Genomic DNA, 22,408 nt, shown 5'->3' with positions numbered 1-22,408 from the left:
CCCTTTTGCTGCTTTTCCGTTCGATGCTTGCCTCCATCCCAAGCGCTCAGTGTTGCTCCCTTCTCCCCCACAGCAGCATTTCTTTTTAGTTAATCTCCTTGCTTTCCCCAACTGCTGCTATGTTGCTTCCACCACCTCTTGAGGTTCATAAAATAAAAATGTTCTTAAATGGAAGACTTACGAGCTGCCAATTCCAGGCAGGACACTTCACTTTAAGACATTCACTTTTACAGAAGTGAAAAAATATATATTTTTTATTTAACACTAAGTGGTGTCCACCATCTTGGGTTGGTAAACAAAAAGGTAAATAAGACAGCCTTCTCCTCAATCAGTTGAAGTTTGCATGCATATTTATAGCTCGTCGAGCATGCACAAGCCAACTGAGTGGCGCCTCAACAGGCATGAGAGGCACGCTTTAAAAACGTTGTCCTTCCTAAGATTTCAGTATGCCACTGACCTAGCGTCATCTATCTTGAAGGAAACTGTGCAAGTACCTCCTCAGCCACTCTGCACAAGCAAATCCAATGGGTCTCTGCTCCCAACTTGACAATTTATCTGCAGGAGAGTGCTGATGTGTTTTAAGCCAGTTTTGGACATAGGCATTGCATCCTTACCACACCAGTGAGAATGGGGAGATCATAAGAGCTCCCATCTCTCCAGGCCCTTCATAGCTTCTCTATACTGTAGATAGTCCACCATCTAGACTCCATAGTCATCTAGTCATTACTGAGTATCTTGAGTGAATGTAGCAGCTGTACTTCAAAAATCAAAAAATCAGTTTGTACAGAAACAACATCTCAGACATAACGGCAAAGTTACAATCACAGACTGTGATATATATGATGGCAGTGAATGCCACTACTGGTACTAAAGCCTTACAACTGCCTTTAATGTGTTCACAATTATTTGTGTTGCCACAACAGTGGTATCGTTATTAATGTCATTTTGATGTGATCTTTGGCGTCATGTAAGGTAATGAGCAGTGCATTGAGATGGAGTTATGGATGCAAGCTATTTTTTTAAATAATTTATTTATCAGAATTTACAAACAAGTATTACAACGGAAAAGAAAAACAAGAATTAGGAGAATATCTATTGTTTACCATAGAAAGACGATCAAAGCTAGATGCATAGAAAAGAATAACTCAAATTTCCTATGATTGATCTTGTAGCCACTAATCAAAGTAAAATAATTAATTTCATCTAGTGCATGCTGTATGTTGGATATCTTTGCTAAATGATAGAGAATTAAGCACATCAGCAACAAAAAAAAATCAGTTTTGACAAGGCAGGAATAGGAGGAAATATATGTGAGCATCAAGACAAGTGTAGTGGTTAGCGGCTCAATGAAGAGAGCAAACAAGGTAGACTATATTGGACTAGCCGGTTAGCCCAGGACACTTCGATTTTGCCAGCCTCCAATGAACTGATTACAATTTTAACAGAAGCATCAGTAAATATTTTTTTTAATTTGTAGAAAATGGTCAGGAAATGCAAATGCTTGAAGTATAAGAAAGAGTGCGTCCAATTCACCAGATCGAGACGCCAAGCTCCCACTCAGATAACAATTACTCCTGATTTGAGAACATGTAGTGCAAAGTAATCAATTGCCTGAACCAAAAAATGGGTATTTACTGAAATGGATCTCTTAGGCAAAAAGCCATTTTGGGATCTGTGAATTTACTTTCTGCAATTGACTAAGCATTCAGAAGGCTGATCAGTCTATACAGTTTAGGATCAGTGACAAGTTTCCCTTTTTGTTAAATCTGATAAAAATGGCTTCCAAAAGGAAAATTGGAATGGACTCCCCTACCAGGATTTAATTTTAAAAAGTTTGACCGTAATGTTTTTATGCTTTGGGGAAACCTCTTTGTAGTCTTCGATAGGTATACCCACTGACACTTGCTTTTGAATTTGCTAATCCATCTAAGCAGGAGGTGTGTGCCTATTTAACTGTTCTTGTTGATCAAGACATCATTTAGAAAGCTAAATTTCTCAGGAAATTGAATAATATGATCTTAGGTATTATTTTCTGATGTCTGATAAACTGATTTATAATGAACAAGAAATACCTTTGACTAATGTCCTGTTAGTTTAGAGGTAACTTACACTCTAGATCAATAATTTCCATTATTTTGTGGGGTTGTATGATAGAGGCATGCATGGCTAAACCATTCATGTCTCTACCATGCAGACTGAACCACTAATGCGTCTTAACCATGCATGCCTTTACCAGGCAATTTCGTGGGAAAGGCATGAATGGTAAAGGAGTATCCATGGTTAAGGTTGTGACCTACCTTCCCCGCCGTATGCTACAAACTCCCTAACTGCCCCCGCCCTGAGGTTAAAATACCCTGACCCCCCTCCCAAACACCATGCTGTCCCTAGTCCATATATATGATCCCGACCCCCTGCGCTGTCCCTAAAACTACCCCGACCACTTCCACTGCCCTTAGATCTAAAACCCAAACCCCCATTAAAAAAAACGATCTGCCCCCCGAGCCCTAAAAACTACCCTGCCCTCACCTAAGCCCTAGAAACTACACTGACTACCCATTCCCCCCGCTCTGAGCCCTAAAACCCTCTCCCTTAACATACACTACCCCGACCCCCTCCCACCCCATGCTCTCCATAAAACTACCCCAACCCCTTCCACTGCCCTTAGGCCGAATACCCCACCCCTAATTAAAAAACTGCCCAACCCCCAGCCCTGAAACTGCCCGACCCCCCAGCCCTGAAAACTAACCCCAACCATGAAATCTACCCCAACCCCACCTAGAAAACGACCCGACCCCCCAGCCCAGAAAACAACCCGACCCCAAGCCCAGAAATCTACCCGACCACTTCCACAGCCCAGGAAACTACCCACCCCAGCCCCACTTACCTCACCGCTGCTCTTTTCCTGGCAAGGTCTTCCTGATTCCGTCTCTGCAGCAGCCAGACCGCGCACTGCCTTAATCATGCATATGCCTGGTTAAGGCATGTGTGGTAGAGCTTGCAATGTCGGAACACACGTGGCTGAGGCCGTAGTGTAACGACTGTTCCCCTTTTATTACCCTTAACTTTGCCTGCTGAAACCAACAATTTTCCCTATATGCTTGCTTTCTTCATAACATTTCTACTCTATGGCTTTCTCACAGAGGAGCTCCTCAGATTTTTTTTTTTAATGTCCTTTAGATTTTGTCTGGCCTGTGACAATTTTTGTAGATTAACAGGCGAATTAGATGTAGAAATAATTTAAATTGCCTTGTCTACAGCTTCTTGAAATTACAGTATGCCTAGATTTCTTAATTTATGGATCTTGGTAATGTACGCAATAACAGGACACCTTAAGGAAGCTTTAAAAGCACCCCAAGCAATTAACAGACGAGCAGTAGCTAGATTATTCTGAAAAAAATATTTTATGATTAAAGGAACTGCAGCTTTCCATTCTAAATCTAATGAAAGAGTTTTGTTGAAAACCATTCTTGGAGTTAAATAGAAATTCACATGGACCTTTTTCTAAAGAAGTGAGATCATGATCTGAGAAACAGTTTGTGACCACGGATTAACTTTTTCAACTCAAAGTCTGAAAAATCAAAAAGAAATCTAGATGGGAAGCCACACTGAAATTTGCAGGCCCAAGATTAAACTTTTTTAGGTTTTGTTTGTGGGGTAGAAAATGCCTGTGTTTAACTCCCATGTTAGAGGTGCATTAGGGAGTTAATTTGCTTGAAAACCAAACCCCTACCTGGATTAACAAATTTGCATCGTCATAGTGATAGAAAAAGCCTGGGGTTCAAATTGCAATTTGCATAACAGAAAGATATAGATTTTTTTCCAATTGCCAATCTGCACAGGAAGTAACATCACTGAATCTCATGCACCTTCCCACAGACGCTACACACATCACTCCCACACCTGCGGCACCCAGCACCCCACTCGCTCACACAAACCAGCCACCTTTTTATGCAGACTAAACACCACCCAAACAAACACTTGCATGCATGCTCCTCAACACCTGCTCGCTCACCAAGCATGCCACGGAGATATGGGACCTACTGCATGACCAACGCACTGGACCTGCTCTTTCTCACAGAAACATGGCTAAACCCAACCTCAGCACCGGACATTGCTACAGCCATCCCTGCCAGCTACAAGATTGTTAAGCATGACCATCAGCACAAACTCAGAGTTGGAGTTGCTTTCTTATTCAAAGACATACACAGACACTACCAAGCTTAATGGAACACCTCATGTTCAAGAGACGCATCACACCAAACTTCTTCTTAAGCAGAACCCTTATGTACAGATCCCCAGGACCTCACACTAATTTCGCCAGTGACATCGCAGACTTCGTTGAACCCCTCATCATCAAATCCAGCACCATCCTCCACCTCCCAAACCTTACGTCGCACCGAGAATACCACGCCAACCGAAATTCTATGGCCGTTTTAGAAAACTACGAAAATATTGGCCTTAACCAACACATTATTAAATCCACACTACCAGAAACCTACTGGACCAGATTTTCTCCTTAATCAGCAACATCACAGTGGAAAAGCCAGCAACTATGACCTGGACAAACCACATCCTAGTCAGTTTCAGCATACCCATCCCACCACCAGAACCACCGCCACAGGTGGAATAACATCTCATAAGAGATGTGGCTTTCCACCCTCTCCGAGCACTGTTTAAAGCATACCAGCAACTTGCTGAAACCTTCACAAACCTTAAAAGTTGGATCACCACATGCACCCACACCTTGCTCCCCTCAAGTGCAACCCATTCGCAAGAGCCCGACCAGAGGCCAGCTGACACACAGAGGAACTCAAGCTGACGACATGTAACTTCAAGCAACTGGACGCTAATTGAGAAACAAGTCAAGGCACAGCAGATGAAGACATCTTCAAATCAGCCCTAAGACACTACCACAAGCAGATACAGTACACGAATCGCAGAGCTCTTGCAGATCACATCGACACCAGCCCTAACAACAGCAAGAACATTTTAGACATCAAATATTTCACCATGCTTCCTACCGCCTCCATCAACATCACCCCCCTCACAAGACCTTTGCAACAAGCTATTAGAATTCTTTGGTAACAAAATCACCTACTAATACAGCAACTTCAACCCTCAACTGGAACCCATTACTGTGGCGACTCAACCTCCCATCACAGCCGATGAACGAACACTGACCTTGTTGCCTGCCGTCACCACAGTCGAAATATCTGCTACCATGAAGAACAATACACTCAGGGGCTTCATCTGATCCTCGCCTCCACCACACCTTAATCATAGGATCCCTACCGATCAGTGAAGCACTAATACCCATCCTCAATGCTTCCATTGGCTTAGCCACATTCCAGAGGGCTGTAAATATACCACCGTCAAGCCCCTGCTCAAAAAAACCTATCCACTGACCCAGCCACACATTCCAACTACAGACCCATCTCCCTTATACCTGCACCTGCAAAGGTCTTTAGCCGCGGTCCGTGCAGATAACCGCGGTGAGGCGGTGGGGCAGGTTAAGGGGGGATTTTTAGGGACGATGCAGAGGGAAATTAGTCATTTATTTATTTTTCCCTCTGCATTGTCCCTCGAAATACCCCCTTTCGGTGCCCCACCACTGTTAACTGCATGGACCGCGGCTGAAGGTCTTAGAGAAACTAGTCAATCGACTACCGTAGCAATCACCAACTCCAGCGCCACTCAGTGTGGATTCAGGGCAGTACCAAATTAGCACTCATCACACCCACACATGACATCCACATGCTCCTTGACAAAGGCGACACGGCAGCCTTTATTCTCCTGGACCTCTGCAGCATTTGACACAGTCTCACACCCCATTGTCTTTAGGCACCTGCATAGACCAGTGCATTGTTTTGTGTTGCTTTTATTGCACTTAATGGTGAAATAAAACTACCTAATTTTTTGTAATGGGCCGCAATGGTAAAGTCACGCTGGACAAAATCTTCAAGTCTGTGCCAAGAACAGATGCTCACTTAATACAACCCACAGACATCGATTTGCTTTCAAACCTAGGAAACTGCAGCCGGAAAAAAGACTTTGGCGATGAGGTTATTTGAAAGGAAGGCCTGTGGAGATTAAATGGGGCACTTCCTGGCACCCAATACCTTAAAGTGCCTCATTTAAGGGGCTACTCTAAACATCCACGCCTGGCTTTCCTTTGTGTTCTGGGATTTGTAGGTTGGCTTACCCAGTTACAATGACAGAAGTTCAAGTGCCATAACTAAGAGGAGGGAAAAAAGAGGACGTGTTTATCCACCTATCGTTGGCATGACATCATTTGATATCTCTGTGCCATGCTATCGACGAGCAAGGGAAGATGTTGCCATCATTCCCGGTCTGCCAAGAATACTCCAATACGTCCAATGTAGAATATCCTTATCCCTCAATTCTGCTTTTCCTAGCGTATTTTAACTAAACGTTCAAAAGCACACTAACAACTACAAGTATGTTATTTTTTATTTTCCATCAAAACGCCACGCAAGCAGGTTAAGTCTTCACTCAATAAAGTACATTTCACACCCCTGCCAACACATCAGAATTCAGAGCTTTAACCAGATGGAGATCAGACAGCCCCTGAAGGCTCGGGCCAGATTCCAGGCTTTGGCTCGGCTCGAGGTCCTCGTGGATCCAGGAGCCCTAAACGAGCCGAATCTTTGTGTGGCTTTCGCTGGCCGGCCAAACTCTTACCTCACTGTCCAAGCTCTAATCGCCCCCGCTGCAAAGGTGCTACCCAGCTCTGCACGCCATGGTCTTTATACAGGAGGGGATATACTAGACAGACGTACAACCCATTTTAATTCTGCCTCTACCCCGGAAGGGGGGACAGGAGGGGCATTTAAAAATGCAAAAGGCTTGCACGATGCGAGCTCTGTCAAGTCTGCAGCAGGGGTCTGCACCGCCCTTCGGTTAGTGTGAAGATATGTAATGGCGTTGGGTCTGTAGACCTTTTGTTTTGTCAAATGTGTAAATTCCCTTACCGAGGTGATTGATGCGCTACTCCTATAGTAAGGGTCACTGCTAGTGTGCAGCAGGGGAGGACCAAATTATACGGCAGAGTTGAATAAATTAAGCAGCAAGAAATTGAAATTATAACACCTAATGAGAGATATCTTGTGATACTATTAGGTCATAATTTTGGCATTTAATGCCGTCTGGATAAAGGTTTCATCTCAGTAGTAGCCGTATAACATCCTATTACAGTAATAAGAAACTTTAAGAGGACCAGTCAACATTTGCATAGGGCCTTCCATTGTGTACATTATGGGTCGCAGCGATTCTACTAACTTTTGATCCTGCGAACTAGAAAAAAAAATTTGGGTAAAAATCTCAGGTAATGCATTGATGATGGATTATGTGGTAACTCCATATTTATGCAAAACAAGCCATGGCCACCGAGTTCCCTGCCTCCTTTAACTTTGCTACTTTAATCAGAAAGCAGTGGCAGGCTGTGACCCTCAACACTGGTGGGGTGTGGGCAAAGGGATAATAAAACAATTTAAAATCTACTCACCCACGTTTCGCTCCGCTGTTTCTTCTTTCTTCTGCAGTCAGCGCGAAGGTACACCTCATGGAGCCTCAAGCAACCCCCATCTGCAAATCCCGGCGCTGCTCTCATGCTGCAGATGAGCAGCATGACAGCAGCATCAAGATTGACTGGAGCGGGTTGCCTTGACGCTCCAGCTCTCCACCCAACTGTCTGAGATAGCTAGGTGGAGAGGTTTACACTGCGCAAGTCAGGCTGGCCATTGCAAGACGGCCGGCCAAAGTGATTAGCAGTGTAAACTGGTGACGTGTGCGCCCCTCCCCTGCTGCCAGTCAGCAGCAGCCCCGCCCCCAAACACTGCTTAGGCTGAGAGCAATGACAAATAAAACGGTAATTCATTTTATTACTGTTTTATTTTTATTTTTTGCTGCACTGCACTGGCAGCAGGGGGGCAATGCTCATCTGTCCTAATCGGGGGATGGGGGGGGGGCCGCCGCTGTCAGAAAGGCTTCTTGTGTCCCCTTAATTTAGCATGTTATTTGTACATTTTTAAGACTGATTTAGCTCCTCAAAGAAGTAAACATAAAATATTAAACTTTGAAATAAAATGGGAAAGAGATACCCTTCTGGTTGCTAATTTGCACAACGTGAAATCTGGAAACTTGGAATCAATCCTAGCTTAACCAAACTGTGTGATCCTATGCAGTTAGTTTATTTCACTGTTCCTGTTTTTCCTTCAACGTCACATTTTAGAGGACCTCCAAGAAAACTAATTCAGAACGTGCACTGTGCAAAAAACCTTTCCTGTTTGGGTCAATAGACAATAATGCTGCTCCATCTATAAACAAGCATTTGCAATGCAATAGGTCTCACAATTGTGAGAGTTTGAGCTATTGGCATTGGTAAATGACAATGCCTTTTATTTGTGTGTTTAAAAAATCTGCAATTCCAATAGGTCAAATTTTTTAATATGCGAGACCTATTGAATTGCAAATGCTTGTCGTTTACAAGAGCCCCATGCCACACTTTCACGTTAATAGAGGCCTCGCCCCTTTCTTTAGACGAGATGTGTCTAAATAGAATTCCGTGGTCACTTTTAAAGTGAAAGCGCCGTATAGGGTACTTTTACACACAAAAAAAGCATTTGTTTGACTACCAAAAAAAAAGCATTTGACAAACAAATGCTTTTTTTTGTAAAAAAAAGCCCCATACCCCGCTTTTACATTAATTGCGTCCGCAAAACTTCCTTTAGACGCAGCTCGTCTGCAGTAAGGGGCATGGCCTCTATTAACATCATCAGCATGGGGCACTTATATGCAACAACCAAAAAGTGAATTAATAAATAAAAAAAAAAAAACACATGGGGCCGAATTTGGCGCAGCAAATAAACCAAAGGTGTGGCCGTCACTGTGGCGTGCAATAAAAAAAAACATTTTTAATAATATGAAAGAGTGCAGCGTGCTGTGATGTCGTGGGTAACAACACAAGTAAAAAGTCCAGTGGTTATGGGAGGTTACAAATGCAGACAAGGCGGTACCAAGGAGGGACTACTAAGCCTATTCACAAAGAAAAGCAACTATCACTTCTAATAAATGCCATTGCAGAGATATAATCTAGGATTGTAAGGAAGAAATATTTTTTTTATTTCTAAAGAATCTTTATCCTAGGTTTACGTGACCTTTGGTGATGGGTTCCAGGACAAACATTTTGATGGTATTGCTGGTGCGCAGTGTTTGAGACTGGAGCCAGGCCACTGGGTCAGCTCTCGTAAGGCTCTCCATATTAATTTGCGGACTCGCCGAACTCTCCAACTAGGAAGATTTATGTGGACTATTTCATATGAATTGCACAATGGGATTGTATTTTTTTTAAATGAATGAATAAGTAAAAAAACTAAACTAGAGTAAAATGTGTGATACTTCCTCAGAATAGTAAGCGCTGCCTTAGGTGGCTACATGTGGGCCTCATCAGCACTCAATTTTTAGGACCCAACTTAATTTTCATCATCATACTTTCACCAGAGTAAAAGAGAAAGGTAGAAAAGGGGGACAAGGAGGAGGAAGCGAAAGACGATAAACAGTCCAGAAGGTAGGAAGTGGGGATTAAACCGAGCCTGCAGAAGTGCGGTAAAAGAGTTGGTGGTGAAGAATGGGGAGTTCACGGGCATGACCCATGAGACTAAAAGAAAACTAGACGGCCTTGGTATACGGCAACCTCCGCACCTGAGTGAAAATGTTGGCCCCGGCACTCATGATTTCACAAATTAAGCACTGCACATGGGCATACACGTCCCAGCATTCAGTGCGGTGCGGACTTGAAACCAGGACTGTCTGGCTGAAGTTGTAAACTGCATAGGTCCATTTGTCAGCTGCGACCACTAGTTACCGCTGGTAAGGATGAGTTCGGTAAATCTTCAGAGAGTAACCAAATGGGGTTACGAGCCTACACACAAAAAACAGTGATTCGAATTGCATGCATGATGTACACGTGGACGTTGCGGTCCTTGTTAATGGTTGTTCTTGAGAACATAATGTGCCAGTGAGACGTAACGGACAGGCTGTGCCAAGGATTAAAGGTTCAGCAACATGCAATATTAATGCAGAAACAATGGGCCTGCGGGAACCGGTTCTCCTTTCACTCTCGTCACGGTGTGAGTAGGGAAAGCTCTGCTCGCAAGCAGTCGCCGTGGCCTACCTGCACAAACGTGCTGCTCCCCGCCTCAGGTCACACAAATCCCCTCGGCGTTACTTCATCGTGCACCACGCAGCCCCTCAGGCTTCCACTGGCGCGAGTCACATCCTCGTGTTTCTCGTGAATCAGAGATCAGAGCGCTTCCTGCTGAAAAGGGTGAGAGATGACATTTCAGCCAGCCACGGAGAGAGAGGCTTCCTGTTTCACAACAGACTTGCTATATAAAAACAGCACTGTATACATTTTTTGTGCACCATAGACATCAGACGATTGGGGTTTCAGGAAGAGCAACAGTTCCACAGCATCACATTGGAGAATTATAAAGGCTTTCCTGTTCAGCATCGCCCCAGAAAACTTGCGAAAACAGTGGAAGCGCGCACATTTAGCACAGTGCGCACATTTAGCACAGTGCGCACATTTAGCACAGTGCGCACATTTAGCACATGTGCGCTTTAAACACAATCTATTACTAGCAATATAAAGTAACAAGAACACTCCGATATGTCAGGCTGATTAATCTGCCCCACATCCTGGCTTCTGCACCTCCATTCTGTGCTACAGCTGTGCGTTAAGAGTATATGTATGGCCAAGAACTCACAGTTCTTGGACAGAAATACATCATTTATTTCTGGCAAAAATAAGCAAACGCCGTTACCAATAGGCGGAATATATTAAGAGCAATTGAAGCTTACGTTTTATGTTGATGACAAACGTTACACCAGCTGATGCAGCTAAAGGAAAGTGATTTCAAACAACAGTGTATTTAATATTCACTAACACTAAAACGAAGTCAGTAAGGGCTTTATACACGAGTTTCGTATTGTGAGTTTTAAAACAAGTTTTATTTGACCATATTCTGCAATACAAACGATTTAGCATAAAGAGCCATGCAATGACAAACTAAACCAAGAACTGACAAACGCAACCGTTCTGGCCTTAGCTGCCCATTTTTAACTTTGCCAAAGTTTGTCAATATTTTTTGTAGGAATCTAGAAAATTATTGGGGGTGGGTGCCAGCCCAAATCATGCAACAATCACAAACAACCCTTGTCAGGACAAACCCTCAAAGTCACTAAATTTACTTGAGCTCAGCCCCTGGTAGCTTTGGCACAGAGCCATCCCTACTCTACTCTTCACCATCCTACTCTATGCCAGGGCACTGTACCCCACTCTACTATGTACCACTGCACTCTATGCCAATGCATTCTACACCACTTTACTCAAAACCAATGCACCACTTTACTCTAGGTAACTACTAGGCACCACACCACTCTACAGCACTCCACTCTGCAGCACTGCAATTAAAATGTTGCCACTCTAAGCCCCTTAAATATAGCCTGCATCACTATACTCTACTCTGCACCACTCTATTCTATGCCACTGCACTATATTCGGTGTCACTCTATGCCACACCACTATACTCAACCACTGCACTCTACGCCAATGCACTCTATACCACTTTACTCAAAATCAATGCACCCTGCGCGACTGCACCAACACCAACTACTTTGCACCACTGTACTTTATGCCGCTATACATTCTACTCTATGACATAGTACTCAACGCCCCTCCACTCTGTGACAACTCAGCTCTATGCCACTCTACTCTACATCACACCCTCTAGGCTACTCCACTCTGCTCTACACCACTCCATGTCACTCCACAACACTATGCTCAACTCTTTCACTGTACTCCACTCTACGGCACTCAACTCTACTCTACTTTTAACCAACTCTACTTTTAACCAACACTTTACATTCAGAGACAAACATATATGTTCATAATATGAAGAAGAAAATTGCTTGTGTCAGAATGCAAAGTGTTGCATGTAAAGGTCACGACTAGTTGAAGGTGTCACATAAGACGTGTGCACTCAGCAGAGTAATTTCAAATCCAGAGCAGATAAAATGCTTCCAATATGTATGGTGAATTGGAGAACACCACGACAACAAAAATGGTACGGTCAAAATAATCAGGAAAGAATAAATACATACTAAGGGGGATAAGAGTCCCTAAACGACCCCTTCCTGCATCTTGTTAACCTCACGTGAAATTTCATCAAAGGAAGGCGGCTTGGGTGGTTTCATAAAATCTCACTTTGAAAAGCGACCTAGAATGCTTGGCACATCCTCTCCGCTTGGCACACAATTCGCTCCTTTCACAATACAAGTCTAGATACTAATCAGAAATGTAAGATCGGGGGGTGATCAATGGTTCCAGTCTTCTGATCGTCATTGACTGCTCTGTCTCGCCCTTTGCACATCTCTGTACGGATGTAATTTCATGACAATGCAGGCTTTACCCCGCGCTGCCATTACGACGCATCCATTACAACGCAAGTCGTTACAACGACTTGCGCTGTAGGCGCTGGATTGTGGAATAGTTTAATTTTCTATTCCAACTCCAGCCCACGTAACAGTAGGGAAGGTGTTGGAATAGAAAATAAAACTATTCCTTTACCAAGAGTGCCCTCCAGCGCAAGTCATTGTAACGACTTGCGTTGTGATGGCAGCGCGGTGTAAAACCCGCGTTGTCATGGCTGTTTCCCATCTGTACGGTTCTTGTCCTCCTGTCCATGGACTTAAATTACCTGTACCCAGTTTTTGTGCCTTGGGCTGCGCCCCATCAAGAAGTGAAACCTGCCATAGCATCAGGACATCAAGCCTGATGCGCAGGGAAGTCATTTTCTAAAATAAATGACTATGTGGCACTCTAGAGCAAACAAACACTAATACTTCTGTTCAGTTCCACCCTCACCTCCGTAATTTGCGAAGCACAAGGAGAAATTGCCTGTAGTATATTGGGCCATTACGCTAAATAACAATAATCCCTGCTATTCACTAAGGCAACAAAGTGTCCAATAAGTGATTTACAAATATCAATATATATTCATGAGATTTTACTGCTCCAATCGATGAATATTTATTTAATGTATCGGGGAGAAGGGAAGTAACAAAGACTGGTGTGAAGGAATCTTTAGCAAAACGTAGATGCTCCTTTAAGGGAGGTATATCCGAAGCTTTCAGTGTTCTGGAAACATTTTGAGGTACTCCCACTGAACAGAACGTCAGGGGAGACATTTAGAAGAATAGATGGGTAACTGGATCGTATCCAATTATGGTGACCACTTTTCTCATATATACTGCATCCAGTCCTGGACTTTACGAAAATCAAATGCATTCTAGATGTTGTAGTTTCGTTTTAGGTCTACGGATTTAAATTAGACTAACACAGCTGAAAACAATGATTTGTAAGTGAAGGGTTCAGGACAGGAGATAGTGCCCCTAATGACCTCCTGGAGTGAGGTGGTCACCCACATCCATTAGTCAACAAGAGCAAAACTTTAATTATCTACAATGTCACTCATAACCCCATTATGAAAACATTCCCCTTATTAACAGTTCCCCATTTACAATTGCATTCTACCTATGCCGCCACATACTCCACCCCAGCTCACACGAGCAGCTTAGTGGTAAGAGGAGTCATGGGGGAGCCATATATATATATTCAGATGTCCCGCATCCCAGCCAACCTGGTCATTAGGCCCTCCCTCCAACTTCAAAATAAAAAAACACTTACCTTGTGTTCGGCAACTGTCTCCCATCCCAATGCAAAACATCCATACCAGGTGTCCTGCATCCCCCTCAAACTCCCTTCCATGCTTTCCCATTCCTCACTGATACCCTAGCATACCTGGCAAAAAAGGTACCCGTAGAGCATTCCTAACACTGGCCCTTCCCCATACAAATAAGGAACCCCTATGGTGCGCCGCTGCCACCATCCCACACCATACTCTGTGCGTCCCCCTGCCCAAAGCCGCAGTCTGCACTCTCACCCTGAGAGCAGAGAGCCGGTGCCGTTCTGAGAATGAATCTGTGTAAGCCAGTGGTAATCAAGAAGTAGGCATCTGATGAAGGAAGAGCCCAGCTTGTTTTTCCCCACCTTTCTTAGGTCTGTGAAGACCAGAGGGAGACAGAACAAAGAGGTTGAGATCCAGTGGCGGCTCCTCCATTGAAGAGGAGGAGTATCACCTCACTTAAAATTTCCTTCCAAAGCAACAGAGATGAAAAATAAAATGGCAATTTATTACCATTTTATTTTTCATTCTGAGCCGAGCATCTGCTAAGTGGCAGCAGCAGAGAAGAGGGTGGGCTGGCTAATGCACTGCTTAAAGTGCACATGTCTTTTTGGCCGGCCGTCTTGTGAAGTCCAGCCACACATGTTATGTTATGTTATGTTAAGGTGATTTATTGTGCGCACAGATACTCCAGCCAAGGAGCGTCCCGGCGCAAGGACAAGGCAAAACACAACACAACAGAGAATAAAGACAGAGCAACTAAAACAGGAAAGTTTTTATCGCCCTCCGAAAAGTCAAAAGGTCCTCCATCAAACGAATTTCAACAGGGAGGGAGTTCCATGCTGATGCATGCTTTGAACCACTCAACTAAGCTGTCTTAAGACAGTTAAGTTGAGAGTAAGTGTAGGCCTCCAGAGCGCTGTGGAGCAACTATTGAGGCCGCTCCCACCAGTCCTGGTGCTGCTCACATGCTGCATGTGAGCAGTGCAAGAACTGGGCAAGGGAGTACCAGCACCCGGTTCCAGTAAAGAACAGGTCCGGAGCAAGGACATCAGGTACGTTTTATTTATTGATTTTTCTAAAAATTTCCACATGCACCATGCCCCTCCCCTTACATGCCAGCCACCACTGGTGAGATCTCCAGCTGCCATGTGGTCCCACCTCCCTAAAATTTCTGGAGACAGAGGAAATGCATTGGAGCACAATAAAATTGAGCATTTCCTCTCATCATGTACCAACAGTGGGATTGTTTCCCACTGGTGCTGCGTCACAGAGGTGAATAACCAGAATCTGAATCTTTAGAGGCAGTACATAACTGGTTTTGAAGGATCCACTCTCCCACTCCCTTAGTTCAATCTCGATTTTTTCCAATTCAAGCTGCATGCCGAAGCAGAACATCTTTCAGTCTTAACGCAGCCACTGGAACCCAATATCTTACTACTAGAAATCATCCATCACAGGTTTACGGTGTAGGTTGACTTTGGGCTGCTGATTCAAACGCACTCTAAAGTAAATGGCTCAACAGCAGTAAATAGAATTTCATCCTGGGTGTGTCTAGGTTTAAGCAGATGTAGCAACCCACGAATGCCCATGCTACTTTAGCTGTAAAGTAGTTCTTAGAAAGCACAGCACAGATCAGTGGGGACAGATTGCTCCGCTTGTTAAATATCACTCCTCTGTCACATGTTTAGCCCACAGTGAAGGTAAAGTTCTCAATAGTATGGATACATTCAGATATTATTATTCATGCATTGTTTCCTAATCCAAGATTACTGATCTCTAGTTGACTGTTAACGATTGGTTTGACTTCAAACTAATGTCAACTGGAGGAGAAGTTAAATAATAACCTTGGGTCTGTGGATCTGGCCCAAAGAGCTGGAAATGGAAAAAAACACAGAGAATCTCAGCTTCACACACATAGTGGACTAGGATAGGAGCCGATAAACTACAGCAACACACAGACAATGCACCTGGTGGGCAATGTGTACCTAGGAACCAAACGTGACACCATTGCATTAGTAGAAAACATCGCAACACAGCTGCTCAAGTTTCGAAGTTATAGTACTAATACCTATTTGCAGGGCTTCTACACTAGTCATGGCTAGTACCAGCACTTAAGCACAGTGAGCATGGTCCCCCAAATTTGGCATACATGTCCCACTTAAGAAGTCTACCGCAATAAACACTAAAGTGGCAATCCCTGAAGATTGCTTGGGACACATTCCGATCCATGATTTTTCACCCGCTTTGCCACTCTAGACTGAAACCACCCACAGACAAACCAGTCTCAGTCTGGTCCAATAAGAACCATTCAGCCTGAACTGCCAAGCCAGGTCACCTCCAGATCATAACACAAGCAACCACAGAACAGATTCATCTTAATTAGGCTTGATCAGTGAGGTACAGGTTGAGTCTTTTGGCACAGAGATCAGGGGATCCACATCAGAATAAATTTTGCAATTAGTGCACCTACTACAACAAACAACATAGTGATGAAGAAATGCTTGGATTAACCTCAACAACTGGCAAGCGCCTGGCCACAAACCTGTCCATCATTGTTTTAATGACTATCCAACTCTAGACAGAAATCAGCATATGGAAATAAATGTTGGCCCTGCTCCAGTACTAACAGCCCAGCCCGAACTATCAAGTCAGTTCCTCTCCAGATGGGGGCACAAACAACCCCAGAACAGTTTCACCCTACGTAGACCTAATCAGTGAAGTATGGCTTAAGTCCAATAGGAGTCACCACTGGACCCTCAGCTGGCTATACCCAGAGCACTCAAGGCATCAACGGCAAAAGAAACAAAGCGATGGAAGGAATGCTTGAGTGAATCTCACCCATTAGCAATCGCTTGAGGCGGCATTCCTGTCCATCGTTTTTGTGCACTATGTCCATGTAGACAGAAACTAGCCATCTACAGATTAGTCTTGGTCCGGCTACAAAAGGAACACAGTGCAAAAAATAATGGACTGGAATGCATCCCGAATGACTGAAGTAGCAGATGATTATTTCAAGCATTCTTTCCATTACTTTATTGTTTGTTACAAAGGATAATCAGGAAGATCCATGTGTAGAGTATTGCAATGTGAAGACAAGAAATTATAAGAAGGATAGTTGTCGGTAACGGGAATGGATCCTCAAAATACAGAAACAGTTTGTTAGTGCTTTCAAAGTCTTACTGATCGATTATGGTACGTAGGAAATGCTCTGATCAACCACGGCCAGAGAATGGGGTTCCACAATGTGGGTACTAAAACCACTATTCAGAACCATGTTTTTGTGGTTTTACATTTCAGACAATGTATACACTTCTAATGGTTAAGCTAGCAAGCAGATGTTAAGGGTCTGTCATTTTTGTTCAATTTAAGGATGATTTAGGCACCATGAGAATAAATACACAATTTGCTTCTGAAGATGTTAAAAATTGTATTTCATGGGAGAATAGAGACACTGAACAACAGAGGTCCGCGTGAGAAACTTTTTTGGGACCACGGTTTACTCAGATTGCCCTGATATGAAACTACAGAAATCGTTTGGACACAATGAGTGGGAATGATCAGGGGCCTCATGCACAAAAAGGTTGGTTTGCATTGACCTGCGACCATCCTCATTCTTTGTGATTCTGGGGATTCTCAAATCTCTCGCAACACATAGGCACCTTTGGCTTTTGCCCACTAGTATTAAAGAATGAATCGAATAGCATCTTATTGCAAAACGTATCCTGTTCTGGGACGGAGGCCTGCATGAGACAGTTGACCTCATACCTAGTAGTTGCATTCATAATGTGGATGCACTGCGATCCCAGTCAAGGGACAGGTGGTGCAATGACACAAACAGTGGCACACTGTGATCCTGGCTCAAACCGGATAGGATCTCCTTGTGTTCCCATTCAGATAAGACGTGGCCTGGCTGTCCAGACTATGCCTTTGCCAGTGGTGCATGACCAAGGTGGATTTGTGTATAGTTGTTCCCTTAGTTGCAAAGTGAGCAAAAGGTTATGGAATGAAATACGGCCCAGAGTAATTGCCTCTGGATGAAAATAATTTTAGCATTCCACCCATCACAGTTTTACTTCTCACATTCAGAATTGCACATTCGAAAGTGAGGGCAGGAGTCTAAGACTAACACCGGTTAAATGGTCAAATCCTGACAGTCTTCACTTCTCCGATATTTAGCGGCTATCCTTAGCAGCATTCCGCTCTTTGCAACTGCAGCAATGGCTGCAAAGCATTTGTGCATATTACTACTAGAAGCATGGGGAAAGGAATGTCCTTGCCCGTCCCATCTCCCTTTAGACTTAAAAGACACTGCAATTTGTACAACTGCAATTTGCAGCAGTAAGTAAGATTTTCAATACACTTTTGTGCATTGCAAATCAAAACTTTGTATGTGCAAAGTCGGTTGCACTGGGTTTCTGAAAGCAAGTATTTTACGCAACAGGCCCTAGATGAAGGGAGAAGCTTGGATGTTTACTTGACTGGGCTAGTTAAAGATGGAGCGGCCAAAGGTATCACAGGCTGCTGAAAGGACTAATAAAAACCAAGGCTTCGATGCCGCTGGCCTTCAATTTTGCCTAGTATTATTCATCGATGATAACAGTAATACTTCTTTGCCTCAAGCTGGAAAAATATCACTGACGTCTGTGAAATCTTGCACCGCTACCATTTAATCCCAATGCGCCACCAATATATGGGCTATTTTATAAACACCACTTCCTCCGGCCATAATAGGCATTGCTTCAATTTCACTGCAAAGATATGATATGGATGGATTAAGCTAAATCTGGAAGTTAAAAAGAGAGGCAGAGTCCATCCATTCTTCTAAAATGCAAACCAAACTTTTCATAAACAATACTAGCACACACCATTGAATCCCTAATTTGCATTACAGATGCACTTTTGTGCATAATGATGTTATTTAGAGATCACAATTTCCAGCTCAGTGAAATGTGGAAAAACTCTGTAAATTGATCGGTTTACAAATATATAGAAGAATGCATGAACAAAATCATCAGCTCGTCCACAGATGCCATAAATTGCACACCAACTAGATGACAGTTGTAATTGAAAGCTGCTTATTGTACCCAGAAGACACTGACAAAATAAACATCATTCTGTCTTCCTACGTTCAATCTATCCCGAGAGTGGGGACTGTAGGGGTGAAATTCCTCTTTGTATGCAAACACATTTTGTAATGTCTTCTATTAAAAAATAAAGTGATTGTTACTTCATCCATTGAATCTGCAATCGCTATCATGAACGTAGCAGGATCTAATTGCCAAGTCCTTGCTCGCCTACATTCCCCAGACTGTATGCACAAGATATTAGGGATGCCACCCACCAGAAACTGTTTATTAATTAGAGACTGCTACCTTAGCTGAAGTCAAAGATGGAGCAGCAGCATTCCCCTTTTTGAATAACCAAACTATATTTATTTCATGCAAACTTAGAGAGAAGATCTGAAGAAAATACGGGTTAAGAACTATTTTGCTTTTAAGACTGATTTTTGGGTTTCAACTTAAAGATAGACAGCTTCTGGCTACCAATCAGGTGAGACTCCCAGACTCTTTGTTGCTCCACACCCAGCTTGTCTGTAAAAGCACAGCAACAGGTATATTTTTGCCAGGTTATGATTTAGAGCAGACTTTAGTTGGTTTTGTTTAATCTCATGCATTCCACATATTGCAAAAATGCTCAAGTTCGCCACAGAAAGGGCATTAATGGCCGTAGATGGGCCCGCTACTGCACTATCTAAGCTGGAGTTGATAAAATTACTGAAAAGGAGATGTCCCTTCTCCAGAAAACACATAAATCTGCTCTCTGGGCTGCTGCAGAGGACCAAATGGCTAGAGAAGGCTTCAGACTGGAGTCCAGAGTAAAGTAAATAAAGATTTGACAAACATTTTCATTTAAACTCTCTTATTCTTGTTAAAGGCTGTTCAGAGGTTCCTGAGAGAAAACTATTTGAAAGATAAACTGTGACATTTATAAAACACTGGAAATGTCAAATTCAGTGTAGAGTTTTGAGATAGCTTAAGATATGGGTTTGCTTTTCCTTCACTACTTCGAAAGCGTCTTTTTCTTTTGCATTTTGTAAAGCAATACTTTATAAATAAGCATCAGCAAAACCAATAGCTTGGCAGGCTCACTATAAAGGCACGACCTCCTGGCTTCAATAATGCATGTTTTTTTAGGTGACCACTGGTATGTCACACTTCTTCCACAATATTGGTTGAACCAATGCTTCAAGTCACCTTCACTTTCTAAAAGCACGGTATAGTTTAATCATCAGGCGTAGTTGGGGTTGCCTTTTTGATCAATCTATTCAATTCAAGGTTTCTTAATAAATGTAAGAGCGCCTTTTGCAACCCACACGACCAGCACTGTAATCACGAGCAAGAAAGAATTTTGCAAACTACTAAACTGTATAAACAGCAAAAACAATAAGTTTAAGAACCTGTGTACTTGAACAATTAGAATTCTACCACCTAACTCTGTCACTACAATGAGTAGTTATGGGAGAATACATTAATAAAAGTGATTGCGTTAAAAAACGGTGGACGAGTGTGATGAAACTTCTTTGGTAAATACATGTATAGAACAAGGTGCTACCTAGGTTACTTCAGAGCACAGAGGTACTGTCTGCAGTTTGGGGGTAACCTAGAATGCAATTTGAAGAAATACTCTGTCCTCAAATCATGAATGGCCAACATCATTTCTATATTCCATCAATGAGTAACCTGGCAACTGACAATAAAAGCACAACTATGACGCTTCTCCCAAGAGTGGACCTGTGAGGAGAATGGTTGTAATAACCAACATAGGCCCTTGTTCATGATCTGAAAAAACAGCATTGGGGAGAGGCTGATAGACATGGCTGTGGACTAGTCCCAACTTCTACAGACTTCCAGTTCCTTTGATTGGGACAAGTATTTGGAACTGGAAATACTATTGTAAAAGCTATAAATCTTACCAAGCTTTGACAAAGCTAATAGGTCAAGCTTTTGAGACTGGTTGGCTTTGCCATCTCCTTTAGCCATGCTGTGGCGTATGGGTAAGATGCTGTGAAACATGGCAAAATGTTAGAAATGTAAAAAAAAGTGCAATGACACGTCTGTCATTTTGTAGATGTGTGCATGTGCTGTTATCTAAAAGTGCCTACAAAATCATATGGGAGCCATTTTTCTTTTTATTTAGCGATCCGGAGATGGATAAGAGAATAAAAATAAATATACAGTAGCAGAAAATAACTTTTACGATGGATGGGCCGGCGGTAATTTTCTAGTTGGTCCACTGCATAAAAAAAAATAAAAGACACTAGGTTGGGGCAGCAACAGGAAGTGGGCAGGTGGTAGGCAGCTGAAATTAGGAGCCAGTCAGTGGGGAAAACAGAACTCAGGGGAAACACACACCAGCAAGAAAGCAACATGGGGAGAAGAACACAACAGAGAGTGTAAGACGGTGGGGGGGATCCAGTGGAGATGCAGATGGGCAAGAAAGAGCAACATGGAGTGAGGCAGAGGAGGACAGAAAAGCACACGAGAGAGACAACTAGAAAACACTTGCGCTCTCATGCAGTGCTTAGTGATTAAATAATTGGTCTGTACTCCAAGGGTGAGAGTAACACAAGAAGAGGAAAGAAAGTCAACACAAGCTAACAAATAAAAAGCAAGCAAATGAAAGTGATAAAGACAACCAAACGTAAGTGGTGGGTGGACTCAAAGCCCACTGTAAGCTGATAATAGGCTTTTTCACAAATGAGACAGCCTGCACTGTTTGGTAGGAGAGAACAACAAAGAGCCAGTTCCTGAGACAATTGAGTGAGATTCAATTATAAAAAGTGAGTAGACCACCCCCCGCCCATCTTTTTATGCTTCAAAATCTGTGGCAGATAATTTAGCAAGCCACATACTATCAATTTCCTAATTTAGTTAAACAAAAATAACCATACTTACAAATAGTTGACAACAGGATGTAAAGAGAAGACAACTCTGAGTATGTGGATGTCAGAATTCAAATTTTGCCTCATACATTGGCAGTGGTTTCATTGTGCCCCCAATCTCTTTGGTTCCCCCAATCTCGTTGATTCCTTGCGTGCTATGAGATTCTCCTCAAGTACCATGTATATTGAGACTATTTATGTGGATGTCTGGGGTGCTGCCCCCAACTCGATTATTCATCCTAAGTTGTCATTGTTTGGGAGGATGCTTTGTCTCTCCTTAAAGTGCCACTGCGAGGTATCCCTATTGTCTAACATTAAAAATAGAGAGTATTCTGAGTCATTCTTATTTTTCTCCCTTATTGCCTTACTAATGAAGCATTACGTTGACTTTCTACAACATCATTAATACCACGATTGCATGTTCAGCCATGAAGCAACGGTCTCAGCAATTTCACACATGTATAAGACATCAAGACATCAAGACCAATATGGCTTTCTGGCAAAAGACTGAATAATGACGCAAGTCAAAAAGCAAGGTTTGTCAAAAACAGTTATAGTTCCTGGTTCTAGCTCACCACTGTTTAAGGAAGAGCTGAACACACCGGACGTGGAAGCATCAGTTTGGAAGACTGGCAGGCTGCTGGTTAGTTAGCCTGGAAAAGCCCATATTATCTGAAAAGGGTTCCTGGAATCTTAT

General features: G+C 43.0%; 1 protein-coding gene across 3 annotated transcripts in view; it reads right to left on the bottom strand.

Moving 5' to 3' along the window:
- The window catches only part of LRRC8D (leucine rich repeat containing 8 VRAC subunit D), a 300,848-nt gene that overhangs the window by 262,216 nt on the left and 16,224 nt on the right, over positions 1-22,408 (bottom strand). Inside the window, exon 2 of one of the 3 annotated variants that reach the window (XM_078646094.1) lies at positions 10,193-10,336. The exons of 1 other annotated variant lie outside the window; for it this stretch is intronic. The gene's annotated coding sequence lies outside the window, so the exon portion shown is untranslated. The remainder of the gene's footprint in view (positions 1-10,192; positions 10,337-22,408) is intronic. One more of the 3 variants, XM_078646100.1, reaches the window with a different exon arrangement.

Source organism: Lissotriton helveticus, chromosome 1_1, assembly GCF_964261635.1.
Source record: "Lissotriton helveticus chromosome 1_1, aLisHel1.1, whole genome shotgun sequence".
Taxonomy (NCBI): Eukaryota; Metazoa; Chordata; class Amphibia; order Caudata; family Salamandridae; genus Lissotriton; species Lissotriton helveticus.
This window is presented reverse-complemented; position numbering and strand designations above follow the sequence as displayed.